The sequence below is a fragment of the Mustela putorius genome, unplaced genomic scaffold, assembly GCF_011764305.1.
Source record: "Mustela putorius furo isolate JIRA1106 unplaced genomic scaffold, ASM1176430v1.1 tig00003834_pilon_pilon_pilon, whole genome shotgun sequence".
In the NCBI taxonomy this organism is placed as follows: Eukaryota; Metazoa; Chordata; class Mammalia; order Carnivora; family Mustelidae; genus Mustela; species Mustela putorius.
The window spans coordinates 10955903-10972258 of record NW_025421987.1 but is presented as its reverse complement, the minus strand read 5'-3'; the positions used below and the strand labels follow the sequence as shown (position 1 = coordinate 10972258).

The following is a 16356-nucleotide window of genomic DNA, read 5'->3' as shown; positions in this document are numbered from 1 at the left end:
TTTATGTATGTATATGTGTTTATAGGTATATAATTTTAATGGTTGACTGTATATTTTCTGTGAATGTGGACTGTCCGTGGGATATGATGTCATATATCAAATATGGTTCCCTCTTTGTTTGGGAGTTTAACCAATTATTGAATTTTTTTTTAAAGATTTTATTTATTTATTTGACAGAGAGAGATCACAAGTAGGCAGAGAGGCAGGCAGAGAGAGAGAGGAGGAAGCAGGCTCCCCACTGAGCAGAGAGCCCGATGTGGGACTCAATCCCAGGACCCTGAGATCATGACCTGAGCTGAAGGCAGCAGCCTAACCCACTGAGCCACCCAGGCGCCCCCAATTATTGAATTTTTTTAAAGATGTATTTAATTATTCGAGAGAGAGTGATAGCAAGCTGTGGGGAAGGTGTAGAGGGAGAGGGAGAGAGAGAATCTCATGCAGATCCCCCAGCTGAGCAAGAAGCCCGACATGGGGCTTGATCTCTAAGATCATAACCGGAGCTGAAATCAGGAGCAGTACACTTGACCAACGGAGCCCGCCAGGCTCCCCTAACCAATTATTGAGATAAGTAGCTTTTTTTTAACTGTGTACAACCAGATATATTTCTTGATGTTTATTTCCCAGAACGTTGCCATTTTTTAAATGCAGAAAGAAAGTAGAGAGGCTTATTTTGACTTTATAAATTATAGGAGCAAAGTATGCTTTTGATATTTATCAAGGAGTTAATTGAGTGATTCATTTGCTGTTTCATCATTATATTGTTATAGCACGTTGATGTGTGATTTAGTTTCCATTAAGTGTTACTAGAAGATTAATCTAGTTTAAGATGCTGACTAGGCAAGCAAAATGTTTGCTCACTGCAAGCATTTTTATAATTAACTTAGCAGCACAGATAAATAAAGAGGTAAAATCTTATAGTAACACAGAGGACATGATATGACTGGTGTCTGAGGAAATACATTTTAAATAGCAATTCATTGATATATAAAAATGGATATTTGTAGGGGGAAGAAAGGGCTCTCGCTTGATGTTTAACGATGACATGTCAAAACTTGCAGTATTTTTCAATTTACATGGCTGAAAAATGTTGAAGGCGATAAAATACATGTTAAATAGTGCAATATATTACTGATTTATAATGGCAAAATGTATGAGTGGGTATAAAATTATATAATCATTTGTGTCTTTCCAGATGCAGGAAGACCACTATTCCATCCTAACAATTATAGATCAGGTTTGAGAGAAGAAGATATTTCATTTAAATTCCTATATTTCTGAAGTTTGCCTCATTTTTTGAAGTGAAAACTAGGTCTCTTAATAAGCATTTACTGTTAAATGTATAGTGAGACCTCTATCATGGGAAACTGAGTAAAGCACACCCAGACACACCTCGGATTCCAATTTACATGTTGAAATCTTGAGACAGATTTACAGAAACGAAAAATATTATCTGGAGAATCGGCACATTAAGGGGAGATTCCCCAGTCACAAAACACTCCTGGCATCAAATTCTCCTAGGATGACCAATTATAACCCCATTGTGGAGTCAGTCTTCCGAACCCAGATGCACAGTAGAGAGAGATTGTGGTCGAATAGAATCTTTTCTCAGACCTTTGCTTATTCCTTTGGACCCCTGATGACTAATTCCTACTCCTGAATTATACTTCATTTTCCTGTACCAATAATGACAGTTGGCACTTACACAGTTCTTGGTTTGTGCCAAACACTATTCTTGGTGTTTTGCAGCTACTAGAACATTTAACTTTATGATGTCCACGTGGATGGCAGTATTTTCACAATTACATTTTACAGATAGATAAACTGAGGCAAAGAGAATCACCAATATGATGAAGATCACACAGCTGTGTAAGTGGTAAAGCCAGAATTCAAACAAAGGAGGTCTGTTCTAGAGACTGCTCAAAACCAATATTCGAAACCACCAAAACACACCCGCAAGCAGATCCTAATCTTACTTATAATTTTTTTGTGAATGCAAAGAAGAAACCAAAAAAGTATGTGTGCAAAACGCTACCTCTTCCTTTTAATCTCATGTTTTATTCCTTGTTTGCATTGATCTAGAAATGAAATTTGAGCCCATTTATTCAGCTTCAGAAACTCAGGAACCAGAACTCATATTTTATATATACAGAAATGCCTTCTGGCTCCACAGCTAGAGGAGGTTAGTGCTAGATGTTAGCAATTATGCTTAAATGAGACTCGTTTCAAACAAAGTCAAAATTAAGGAATCTGATTTGGCAAAGTGTTGCGTTTTTACAAGTCTTGTGTTCTCTCCAAACCACCTTGTCCTCAGGGAATTCATTACCTGACAAGCAGGCTTGTGGCAGGTCAAGTTCAAATTGGAATTTTGACTGTGTAAACGCAGCCTCTCAGTAGCTGCAGTTTTCAGTTAGGTAAATACTTTAGATAAACAGCTTCATTATTTTTTCTGTATAACTGAGGATAATTATATAAATTATAACTAAATTATGTATAAATTATAATCTCCTTGTAATTACCTCAATTAATGTTTTTAATTGACATAATGGTTCACTTTTTACCTTAATACCTGAGGCATTTCCATTAACTCTCTGTGATGAATATTACAATTGCTCCTGGGGTAAAAGTCCAACAGATTTGTTTGCCCCTTAAGTAGATACATTTGACTTACAAACTGGTGGGTTCTGAAAGGTTATTGTCCTTCCTTTATAAACCCAAAGTAACATCATTTAAGTCTGTACTTTCACTACCTGTTAGAGACAAGAAAAGAAAGATAGTAGAACACACATTTGAAGGTTATTCTATAGGTTAAAGAATTTTCTTAAGCTTTGAAGGCAAAATTCCTCATTCGTTCCATGTAGGGTGCTGATCCTAGACACATTCCTCCAGAAGCAGGTATAAAAGGGAAAATTAATGAATCTAGACGTTTAACAGATTCCCCCACCATATCAGGGCTTCTTGATTGCCCAGCTCCTGTGAATACATAAGAAAAGAAATCAGTTCCTTTTGGCCAAAACGTAAAGAACCTAGGAACAAAGAACCCTTTGTATTAATGGGGGGTGGGGGAATGGCCTGAAGCCAGAGTGCAAATGGAGGAAGGAGTCTTGAAAAATTCTATTACTCAGAGAAATTCTAGTTTTCTGGTTGGTCTGAGGCAAGTATCCTCAATGCCCTGAAACTCTCTTCTGGTCATTGATTTCCTTTACAGATGGAGAGAGAGACCTAGCACATTGACTAAGAAATGTCAGAATTAGAAAAATAAAGACAAACTCAGATATTGGTGGACACAAGGACACCAATGACAGAGTAGAAATAGTAACATGAGAGATTAAAAAGTTGGGTGATACTGAATCACGAGCTTCTGAGACATCTATAGTGGAAAATATAGTATTTTCCTTGGGTGAATTCTGTCCTGTCAACCTTCTGTTATCTTATGAGTCTTTTACATTCCTAAGAAGGACGAAACCCCAAGGAGAATACATTTATGATTGAAAAGCCCATGCTAAAATTAAGCTGAGTAGTAAAAGAGGGATGTTTGCACTTTCATAAAAGCATCTAATGCTTTTTAAATAGATGTTATGTCTTTGCAGGAAGACCTATTTCGTTAATGAATCATGTCCAACAATGGTTTAAATCTGAGATCAAAAGATTAAGTTTGTGAACCTTTCTTCTGAGATGATAAACAACATCTTCTCCCCATTAAGTAAAAATTTAAGTACTGTAGATGTTGTATGAATGGGAAATGTGTTTTCCTGAGTTCTTAGACTGGAAGTATAGAACTGGACCTGTGTACTACTACTCTGATGGGTAGTATTTGTGGGTAGTGTTTTCAAAAATGAAATACATTTATGAAAATGGTGATTCCACTCACTCACATGCTTTCCACAGGGATCTATATGCCAGTGACTACACTGGGGTGTAGTAGTGTCCATTACCTGCTGGAGTAGATGACTCATGAGCTGGCAAATGCATCAAACTAGGCCAGGAAGTAGGAGGAGGAGCAGGTGACAAAGGTATAAAGAGTGGTCAGCAGGGCTGAAAGCCCGGCTCTGACCTAGAAACCTTGAATTGCTACTATGCCAGTCACCATATTGAATTGGCAGAAGCCGGCACGCTCAGCTGTAGAATTGCAGAGCAGAGATGGGGGATACAGCCCTGATCTACTGTTGGGATGCTACTAGGCAGCTCCCATGGAATGACAGAGATGGCGAGTCATCAAGGATACTGGTGTGAGAGCTGCCCAGATTGTAGATCAGGCCTTTAGAAGGCAGAGGAGCAGCAGTACAGGGTGCAGAAAAGAACAAGGAAAAGAAGAATTTTAACTGTTCCCTATCACTCTCCTTGCCATATAAAACTGTGGGGAGAGTCAAGTCTGATTGTAGCTGTGAAAAGCTTAGACACATCCCTGGCACATGGTAAGTACTCAGTCAATTCAACCCACTAGCGGTGGTGGTTGTAGAAGGAGCCAGAGTAGTAAGTGGAGGTAGACGTGGCAACAGTGGTGTTGTGGTGCCTTTCCTAGAGCAGCAATAACTTACGTTTTCTTCCTTTGGAACCTAACTTCTGGTACATCCTCCACACTGCCACCCTAACCCTCTCCCTAAAACCTTTCTGAGCTACCTATTGACTTCCTGTTGACTGAATAAATCAGAAGTATTGAATCGAGTATAAAAGAACCCTCTGCCTTTACCCTAGCACTTCTATGTCTGCACACTGAATTGAGGGATTAAACAGGTAAAAGATCATCACAGAGAACCATATTGTGGTTCTCATCACTTCGTCATAGAGTATGTAATCACATGACTGCCCCAAGTGTGGTTTCTCACAGTAGAAATTATTTTGTGTGTCTATGTGCGTTTATGTGTGGTGTGTCTGCTTGCATGTTCTTGTCTGTGAAACTAATTCTCTCAGATTCAACTAGTTAAATTAATTTTTCTTCCCCTTTATGTCTACTTTCATCACATTATCTACTATAGTGTTTCAATCCTTAATAATTTATCTCATGGACTCAGGAACAGTACTCCATATCTAATATCAACCAGCTCAATATTTGGAGAACAGTGAAGGCTAGAGTCTGAACAAAAAGAAAATAACACATTCCATTAACTAGATTGTCTCAATGTACTTTTGCTCTGGTCTCACAATTTTTTTTTCTTATACTTTTGTTACAGATAGACACTTAGGATAATAGTTTGTCCGTAAAACAAACTGCCTACTTACGTTATTCAGTGGTACAAGTTGAAAAGTTAATACTGATTCTTAACTCTTCCTACATAGTGCGATGTATCTGTAGCTTGGCTAATTTAGAAATAGCTTCAGTTCTCTTCAATCTGCTTGATAGTTATGTTCTGTGTGTTCGAATTTAAAACATGTATAAATGTGAAGTTAATCTGTCAAATTTATAAGCAATGAGCATCCATAAATCTTTTTAGTTGATGAATTACATGGTAAAGGCAAGAGAACAGAAAAGGGATATATAATTTGTCTAGACATTGTGCAGCTTTTTTTTCCCTCTAGGACGTTCTGGCGTGATTAGAGTATTAAAGGAAACTAAACCTAGCAGTGTAATGGGATATTTCCACTTATAGTTAGCAGTCCTGCTATTCAAAAGGCAGAAATGCAGCAAAAGGATGATCTAGCAGGAGGATACTATCGCCCTCGCCCCGCAAGGACGACAAGAACCCTGGCTCAGATGTATCTTCTCTCTCTTTATTTCCGCAAGTCTACACACTTATATACACTTACATGACCAATCGGCGAGCAGGGTACAGGAGGGAGCGAATCAGGCTGTGCACCTAAACGAACAACTTCGCTAGCAACCAATGCTGTTTACTTCCTCTTTGGGCCTTCCGCTTAGTCTCACGAGGCAATCCTAACCTGGCAACTAGCCAGGCGCCATCTTTTAATGGCGGAGGCCGCCCTGGCCAGGGGCCTGCCTCCGACAGAATACCCTGTTCAAAATTACCTTTGCCGGGATTTTTGGGAAACACAGTTAACTCAGCAAGAGCCGAGGAATGCTTGAAATGGAAGGTAGTTTCTTGTTGTTGCAAAGACATATGTCTTGATTTGTAATTACCAGAAGAACGGGTTGCACATACTGTACTTTAAATCATTTTCCCAGTAATGGGAACTAGTACAGACACGTATGCAAAGGGCACACCATACTTTCCTTTTAATTTCCCACAACTTTTTTTTTTTCAATCAGATCCCTTTAATTAGAAATAATCACTGGATAGTTAGTGAGCTTTTATATAGCTTTGTCTTTCATTGGAAAAAAAAAAAAGTCAAGATGTCATAAAATTAGACCTCGTATTCAAACAGCTGAACCAAACAGGAATGAAATGAATACTTACCAAAAATCGTATATGGAAAGAGCTTGGAGAAATGTTATCCTAAAATAATTAGGAACTTATAGGAACCAAAACCTTGATTTTGTAAAAGTAAGATCTCTTTTTTGGCTTTCATTTTACCATTATTCAAAATCAAACAAACAAATTAAAAGCAAGAACAACAACAAAAAGGATTTTGCTTAATGTCAGGAGCATAGCCAGAAATCTATGGGCCACTTAATTATTGTCCATTTTATAGGTGATTTAAATTTGAATGAGATTTTGACATTTAAAGGAATATCAATTTATACAGTTGAAGGGTTTTTTTTAAATTTTTTTAATTTTTTCTTTAACAAAGGGTCTCCTTTTGTGAGACCATTTGGGGTGCCAGGACAGGCAGACCAGCTTCTCAGGGCTCAGGGACATTTGGGCAGATGTGTAAGTCCTCTGGGTCAGCCTGGGCTATTTCCAGGACAGGTGGCACCGGCTGCAAGATGGAGTAAGCTTCGGGGGCCTCGGCCTCCAGGAGTCCTGGAACAGGCTCCTCCTTGGTCAGTATGGGGAGTTCATCACTGCTGCCTGCAGTTAGGCCCCCAGGATCTCTCTCTCGGCCCAGCCTCAGGGGCCGAAAACCCTGTGGGATCTCTGCCAGTGGTCCCACCGATGACACAGGGTGGCTGAGTAGGGGCTCGGCTCAGTGCTCTTCTGCAGAGAGCCTTCCAAATGGAATCTCTGGTTACTATTCTCATCATTGAGATCCAACAGAATGAGATCCAACAGAATGACCCCCTTGGGGCCTGGCACCCCTGCCCCGCCTCTCCAGGCCTCAGGTTCTCTCTGTCCTGCCACCTCACCTTCGTTGCTCCTCCTCCTGGGGGGTCCACCACTGGCATCCATTTGAACATATATGAAGGGAAGTGTTGCCCAGCCCTTCTTCCATCCTCAGACCTTCTCGATGGTGGCCATCAGCTTCTTAATGTCATCCTCGGCCAGGCTCTGGTCCATGGTGTAGGAGCTGGGGCTGAGGCCAGGCCCAGGGCTGGTCCCCCTCCAGTCCCTCAGACTCGGGCTCTGCACCAGGCCCAGGTGCCTCTGTCTCAGCCTGCTGTCCCTGCAGCAGTCGGCTGAGCCCTCCCTTTACAGTTGATCTTTTAAAGTAAACCACTCCACAAAGTTGAGTGATCATTGGTGACTCTCAAAACTACTTCAACTAGTTTAATTTTATTTCTCACAGTTGTCTCTGAGATCACTTGAGATCATGTGATTTGATGTCATTTGACATGGGTGAGGCAATATAAAACTGTAAAGCAAAATTATTTTACTTTAACCACAATTTCCGTTTGTCTGGGAGAGGCCTCAAATAGCATTTTTTAAGAGGTTTTTTGAGATGTAATTCACATACCTTACATTTCGCCTAAAAGCCACTTCAGTGGTTGTACTCATGTACAACTTCTACTTCCGTCAAGTTAGAACATTTTTATCACTTAAAAAAAAAAAAATTCCTAGGTCCTTTAGCTATTGCACATCTGTTTTCCAATCTCAACAGCCCTACACAATCACCGATCTACTTTCTGTCTCCATAGAATTTCCTATTCTGGGTATTTCATATCAATGAAATCTTATAATATATGGATTTTTTCTTTTATGGTGTGTGTCTTTCTCTGAGCATCATGGTTTCAAAGTTCATCCATACTGTAGTGTGTACTGTACTTTATTCCTTTTAAGATTTATTTATTTTAGAGAGAGCTAGCATTGTGGTTTGTGCTGGTGGAGGAGCAGGTGGTTGGAGCAGTTGTATGGTTTAGATTTTATATTTAGGTCTTTGATTTATTTCTAGTTAATTTATATACATACTGGGAGAGTATTCTCTTGCCTGTGAATACACAAAATTCCTAGCACTATCTGTTCAAAAGACTTTTTTGCCTGTTCAGTGGTCTTGGTACCCTTGTTGAATATCATTTGGCCATAGACACACAGATTTGTTTTTTAACTCTTCTGTTCTATTTATCAGTCTATCTTCTATCTTATGTCACTACTGTCACAGGGCTTCAGAGTTCTTATCTCACAGACTCAAGACATGAATCTTCCAGAAAAAAGGGTGAAGTGAAAGTTTATTAAGTAAAGGTAAGAATAGAAAAAAAAGAGCTGTCTAGGGTAAGAGGGGTTCAGAATGGGTTACCACCAAGGGTTTTTATGGTGGGTCATTTATGGGAAATTGACCAGGTAACTTGGTAGATTTCTTATCAATATCATGGTGGATTTGTTAATATCATGTCTATATTTAGAAGGAACCTGGTGGACTTGTAACTATCATGAGTACAAACAAGGTGTTCTTATAAATATCATGTCTATTTCTTCACATCTGGGATTTCTGTGAGCCTGGTTACATAGCCCGTGCATGACCACACTCACTTCACCTCCTACCTGTCTTGCCCTACCTGTCCCTTTCTTACTCCTACACAGTCTTGATTATTGTTGCATTGACATAAGTTTTAAAATTGGGCCCTATGAGCTTTCCAATTTTGTTCTTCTACAAGGTTATTTTGTGTCTTCTCAGTTCCTTATAATCCACATAAATTTTTAAGTTAGCTTGTCTGTTTCTATAAAGCAGCCAGCGGGGATTCTAATAAGGATTGCATTGAATCTGTAGATCAGTTTGGGGAGTAATGTTATCTTTAGGTATTAGATCTTTAGACCCATGAATATGAAATGTTTTTTCCACTTATTTAAATATTCTTTCCTTTCTTTTAACAGTGTTTTGTAGTTTTCAGAGTGCAAGTTTTACACTCCTTTTGTTAGTGTATTTCTAAATTTATTTTTTAATGTAAATGAAATATTTTCTTAATTTCATTTTTCCATTGCTTATTGAAATGATATAGGAACAGAATTGGGTTTTGTGTATTGTTCTTGTATGCCACACCTTACTGAACTCACTTAGTTCTAATCATTTTTTAGTGGATTGCTTAGGATTTTCTATATATGAGATCATATAAACTACAAATAGGATAAGTTTGTGTCTTTTCAATCTGGATGCCTTTGATTTCTTTTTCTCACCTGGATGTACTGGCTAGAAACTCCAGTGCAGTGTTGAATAGAAGTGAAGAAACCAGACATGTTTTGGGGTTTTTTTTGTTTGTTTTCTGTAGGAAGAAAGCACTCAACCCTTCAGTTAATCATGATGTGGATTGTTTATAGATGTCCTTCATCAGTTTGAATAAACTCTTTTCTACTCCTATTGCTTTCATTTTTTTAATCATGAAAAGAGTGTTGAATTATTTCAAATGCTTTTTATATGTCTATATAGGGGATCATGGTTGGTTTTGTTGGTTTTGTCCCATTTATATGTTGTATTACTTTGTTTTTGTTTTTGTTTTTAATGGTAAACCAACCTTGCATTCCTGAGATAAATCCCATTTAGCAATGATGCTACTTCTGCTGCTGCTCTTCTCCTTCTCCTCCTTCCTCCCTCTCTTCCTCCCCCTCCACCTCCCTCCCTCTCTTCCTTCCCCTCCTCCTCCCTCCCTCTCTTCCTCCCCCTCCACCTCCCTCCCTCTCTTCCTCCCCCTCCTCCTCCCTCCCTCTCTTCCTCCCCCTCCTCCTTTCGTGGAATATTGCTAGATTCAGTTTGCTAGCATTTTGTCGAAGATTTTCACTTCTACTTTTATAAGAGATGTTCATTTGTGATTTTCTTTTCTTATGTCTTAGTCTGATAGTCTGGTTTTAGGTATCAGAGTTCTGCTAACCTCATAGAATGAGTTAGAGAGTTCTCCTTCCCTTCTGTCTTTTGTGTTGGTTGGTTGGTTGGTTGGTTGGTTGGTTTTTTAACAAGATTTTTTGAAAATGTATTAATTTTTCTTTAAATGTTTGGTGGAATTTGCCTATGAAGCTATCTGGGCTTGGACTTTTGGGGGATATTTTAAAATTCCTAATCCAATCTCTTTGCATGTTATAGGTCTGTAAAATTATCTGTTTCTTCCTGATTCAGTTGTAATAGTGTGTCTTTTTACGACTGTGTACATTTCATCTAAGCTATTTAATATACTGGCATATATCCTACAATTTTAATTTTTTTGAAAGATTGGTAGTACTGTTCTCTCTTATTCTTCTGATTTTAGTAATTGCAGTCTTCTTTCTCTCTCCTTCCCTCCCTACTCCCATCTCACCTCTCTTTTTGGTCAGTCTAAAGGTATGTCAATAGTCTTAAATTTTCCAAAGAATCAGCTTTTGGTTTCATTGATTTTCTCTACTTTTTCTCTCCTCTAGTTCAATAATTTCCACTTTATTATTTATTTCCTTCTTCATTATTTATTTCCTATGTTTATTATTTATTTCCTTCTGTTTGCTTTGGGTTTACTTTGCTCTTCTTTTTCCTCTATCTTAGATAGAAGATTAGGTTATTAATTTGAAATCTTTCTGCTTCTGTGTGTGTGTGTGCATAGTATTTATTACATATATATATATGTAATAAATACTATATATATATGCATTTGTAACTGAAAGTTCCCTCTGAGCATTACTTTAGCTGAATTCCATAATGTATAGTATAATGTGTATCATGTGTATAATTAGTATAATGTGTATCATGTGTATCTTTATTTTTATTCCTCTCGATGTATTTTCTGTTTTCTATTGTGATTTCTTCTTTGGTCCACTGCTAATTTAAGAATGTGTTGTATAATTTCCACATAATTGTGCATCTCCCAGATTTCTTTTTGTTCATGTTTTCTACTTTTATTCCATTGTGATTGGAAAGCATACTTCATGTTATTATTATAATTCTTTTACATTTAATGAGGTTTGTTTTATGCCTAGCATATGGTCTATCCTAAAAAAAAAATGTTCCATTCACACTTGAGAAGAATATATATAATTTTGCTGTTGTTGAGTATCCCATAGATGTCTATTAGTTCCAGTTGGTTTGCAGTGCTATTCAAATCTTCTCTATCTTTTTTTTTTTTAAGATTTTATTTATTTTATTTGACAGACAGAGATCTCAAGTAGGCAGAGAGGCAGGCAGAGAGATAGAGAGAGGAAGAAAGCAGGCTCGCCGCTGAGCAGAGAGCCTGATGTGGGATTTGATCCCAGAACCCTGGGATCATGACTTGAGCTGAAGGCAGAGGCTTTAACCCACTGAGCCACCCAGGCACCCCAAGTCTCCTATCTTATTTTTTTCTTTTTTAAAAAAGATTTTATTTATTTAGTTGAGAGAGAGACAGAGAGAGCATAAGGAGGGAGAGGGGCAGGAGAGAGACAATCAGACCACCTATTGAGTAAGGAACCCAATGTGGGGCTGGATCCCAGGACCCTGAGATTATGACCTAAGCTGAAATCAGACACTTAACCAACTGAGCCACCCAGGTGCCCGTAAGTCTCCTATTTTATTATTAATTTTCTTACTAGTTGACTGCCCATTATTGAAAGTATGGTATTAAATTTCCAGCTATTATTGAAGTTTTGGACCCTAATGAACATTTAGCTAATGCTATGTCGGTGAGGAAGTTACTGAAATTTTCTCTGGGCTTCAGTATTCTTATGAATATGTACCAGCATTTACTTCCAGTTTTTCTTCATTGGCTTCTTACCACTTTGTGACTCTATCATTTTTATTAGACCTAGGTCATAAATTCACAACTCGTGAATTCTTATGCTAAAATATCACAGATGTTTATTTTCTTCCACAAAGCTTTTTCAGTGTTACCTTCTCAAGTAGAGTCAGAATCTGAAACCTTAGGAAATCAAGACAGGGCCTTGGCTAGGTTGTTGGCCAACTATTGTGCTATATAGTATGTTGTTTGGATGTTACAAAAGCAGTAGAATGTTACTATTTAGAACTGAATTGATATTATTTTTCCAATGAAACTTTGGGGTTTTAAATTGAATTATTATTCAGTCATAACCAGGCCTTTTTTTTGCAGAAGAAACTTAGAATTTTGATTGTAAGTCTCCTTGTTGTGTCCCTTTGGAAATGGGAGGAAACATACAAACATTAGCTTTGCCATATGCACATGAAGTTTCTAAAGTAGTTGTCTCTTTTTCCCTTCCCTTTCCAAAACATGCAATAGACAACTCACTGATAACTTTTGCTGACAAACATACCATGCAGCAAATTCCTGCCAGAGATGGTTGTCATTAGAGATACAGCACTGTTTATAATTTAAAATCCAGAACAAACATGACCCCCAATGGGATGCCTTCTCCAGATCCCAAGAATTACTTTATTAGTCCTCTGCCTCCAGATTACTGCCTCCAGATTATTATGACACTTTTTCCATGGTTGTTTTTCCCATCTGCCTTCCCCACCTTAAAAAAAAAAAAAAAAAGACTGAAAGAAAAGAAAACTTAACCTTACAGATAACAAGTGCAAATAAATGCATACATTTTCATTTTAACACATTGATAACACATTATCACTATGGCCATGATAAAAGATGTTTCTGCTCTTTGTATTATTATCTATGCATATCTCCACGTAACAAAAATAACTTATCTGCACTCTTTCCTGTCTGAGCCCTCCATTCACATCTACTACATTTGGTTTAAGCTCATGGTTTACTCAGTACCTTTGTTGAAAATTCTTATTCGTGTACCCTAACAAGTGAGCCAACTACTTTTCTTTCTTGACATGGGAATGTTATGTGCTACATTTGTTGATACATTTTAGCTAGACTCTGAAGCCATTGTCTGCTCCTGTTTGTGGTGGCTTCTGGTAGATCACCTGTGGTCAGGGTCTTTCCCTCTTGTCTTCTCCACAAGGTTTCCAAATATTTTTTTGCCAGTAATACTGCATTGCCATTTATTGTCTGTAGTTGAGTATATTGAAATTATTTGACATGTCAGATGTCACTTAGAAGTTAAATCCTTTATTAATTTAGTGACTGAAATGTATTATTTACCTATCTTGTCATTATTTAGTACAGTTTGTTGAAAGGATAATTTAGGCTGTGCTGCCTGTAAGCTAATACTTGACCTTGACTGTCATCAGAAATATTTTAAAGCCAACAGACATGCTGACATATTGAAGAAGTTTCGGTTTTCCTTAGAATACTGTTGTTAAGCAGTATAAGCGTTCAGTGTCTTTTAAGGCACACATGCACATTATTACTTAATGTATGTTTATTGAAATATTTAGAAAATAAAACTAAAAGCAAAGGAGGAATTACAACACCCATTCATCCCTTCTGTATTATCAATTCTTGAATAAAAATATTGTTAAAATTTAGGGTATGGTCCTTTCTAGACTCCTATGGGTTTATCTGTCTGTGTCTATTTACCTATAAAATTATATGTATCTACACATACTTCTGCAAAAAAAAAAAAAAAGACATACTATTTTGTGGATTTTTTTTTCACTCATCACCTTATTATTAATTCCAAGAAAACATTAAAGTGAATATTTTGACTGTCTACAATTCAAATTTCATAATTATTATAGCCATAACTAAAGTATCTATTAGAAAACTACTTCAGCTCTAACTGTAAAGTATAGCCCAGTTTTTCTTTCTGAATAATTATAAAAGAATCATTAATACAATAAATACACATATGATTCTAGAATACATTTTACTTTGCAAAATGATAATTTTTAGATGATATGCCTCTGATCTAAGATGGTGAGCATATCTGTGTAGCTCTTTTTAGGAAATAAGGCTTTACACTGAAAATTTTTAATTTAGGAAATTTTATTTAAAAAGTCAGACCTCATTTGGAAAGTTGATGCTCACATAATTTCTAAGAAATGATTTGATCTCACACACACACATACAAAATAATGCCCAAAAAATTCACTTAGATGCTGAGCATTTATGTAGACCACTGTTCAAAGCATATGTGTTCAGACATAAGAGAAAGAAAAGGACTTTTTGAAGAGTTAAAAAAGTGTTTCAGGTTTTGATAAAAAGTCATATGAAATGAAACTGAGAGCCAGCCTGTCTGTTTAGGACATAATTTTCTACCTCATGATGACAGTACAATTTAAAAGCAATCCCAGCATATTCTGTCATCCCACTGAGGTTTCAGACCTCTGAGAAATTGAAACTATGAAAAAGGAGCATTTAGAGAGTCCTTCGTTCTGGTCAGAAAGATATATCCATAGTTTTGTCATCATCAGAAGCCACTTTCATTAAGCCATCATCAGCCCTATTTTGTATTATAATTGTAATTCAAAAATCAGATGACTGTATTTCTTTATGAATATAAATAGTAACCAACATATAGCCATTTACATCAAAGATAAGAAAGTAAACTTAACAAATTTATATCAGTGCATCTAGGATTTGAGGAATATGAAACTGACTTCAGTTAGGTTCTTCTCAAAAGTTATTCTTGACCTAATTCCAAATGAATCCCCACCATCTTAACTTCTCATTAATATTTGAATATTCTGGCCAGTTGTAGAAGCTACCATATTTCAAACCTGGGCTGTATTAAATCATCAAGTATCTACAAAGCACCCCAGTGTGCAAGGCACGATGAAACACTGAAAAATATTGGTAGAGAATTAACAACAGTGAAAAAGCAACAGTAACTTTAATAAAAGTAGCAACAGCTTATAAATTGTCCAAAAGGGAAAGACCTGTTTCAGTGTAATTGCTGATGGCCCTGGAATGTATGGCAGGGCAAGGAGACAGCCAGAGATGTTATAGCCTCGCCACAGTCGGAATGCGGTCACTCGAGTTATCATCTCACGATTAGGAAGTGGCTGTGGTAGGGTGTAGATAATTCCAGTGAAAGCAAAACGGTGTGGGTCTTTATCTCTTTTCCTATTTTGTGTGCTGAAGGGACAGGTTTTGAAAGCCAGTGAGTAGCCCCCCCCATTTGCAGGTCCTACACAGGTAATTGGACCCAACAGCAGAAGTGAAAGACTTGGCCCGAGTGAGGCAGTCTGGAATCCTTGCTCCCAGAAAGCAAAAGTCATCTAGATGAAACAAAGAGGGAAGAGAACTGAAATGAGAGAGGACAGGCCCTCTCTGTCAGATTCTTCATTGAGTCACATGTCGGCTGCTTAAACCTCTGTTTCAGTCAGCAAAACGCCTTTCAGGGACTTTAAATGACTAAGAACAGGAAGTAGTGGGAGTGGTCTCCTGCAGTAGAAAGATGGCGGTCAAAAATGACTTTGGGATCAAACAAATCATAAGGAACCAGTTGGCCCAAATCCCAAATATATATTGTTAAAACACTTAGCATGGCACTTTCCATACTGTTTTTTAATGAACAAATTTCAAACATAGCAAAAAACTGATAGAACAATAAATGAACATTTATGTTCCTCTTCCCATATTAAAATCTGTTAACGTTTTACCACAGTTATGTCATCTCTCTTTAATGATATATATGCATGTATGTGTACGTTATTTTTTGCTCTATCATTTGAAACTAAGTTCAGACTTCAACATTCATGTCTTTAAAAAGGCATTCATTTTTCTAAACATAATAAGATCACACCTTAGAAAAAATAATGATTCTGTTATATAATGGTTAACCTATGGACAAATTGTCCAAAAGTGCCCTGAGAAGGTCTTTTGTAGCTGCTGCCAATGCTACTTTTAATTTTAAGTTATAATCCCAACTAGATTCACATATTGCGTTTAACTATTACTCCTTTTTATTTTATGGATTCTGTCTCATTACTGTCAGTATACTGGGTGAGTAATTCGTTGCTGTGGAAAGGTGAGGGCAGTCCTTTGCATTGTGAAATGTTTTATACCAGTAGATGCAAGTAGTACTTCCCCCCACCCGATTTGTAACAATCAAATTGCCTCCTGATGTCACCATCTGTCCTCTGGGGAACAAAATCACCCCAGACTGAGAATCACTGTTCTTTTAATCCAGAAGAGTAGTTCTGTCTGCACCTAATGTCATGTCATTTAGCCATGCCTAGGAACAGGTCTATATATTACACCTGTATTATATAATACACCTGTATTATATTATACCTGTATTATCTCAACATATATCACACTCATCCCTCTGGAGACTGTTTTACAATTATGGATCTCAACAGGAGACAACTGGCATCTGAGGAATCAGAAAA

General features: G+C 37.3%; 1 protein-coding gene and 1 pseudogene across 4 annotated transcripts in view; one reads left to right on the top strand and one right to left on the bottom strand.

Annotated features, from left to right (window-relative positions):
- Positions 1-16356, top strand: part of ROBO1 (roundabout guidance receptor 1) — a 1168989-nt gene that overhangs the window by 420612 nt on the left and 732021 nt on the right. The gene's annotated exons all lie outside the window — the stretch shown is intronic.
- Positions 6721-7331, bottom strand: LOC106003605 (annotated as a pseudogene).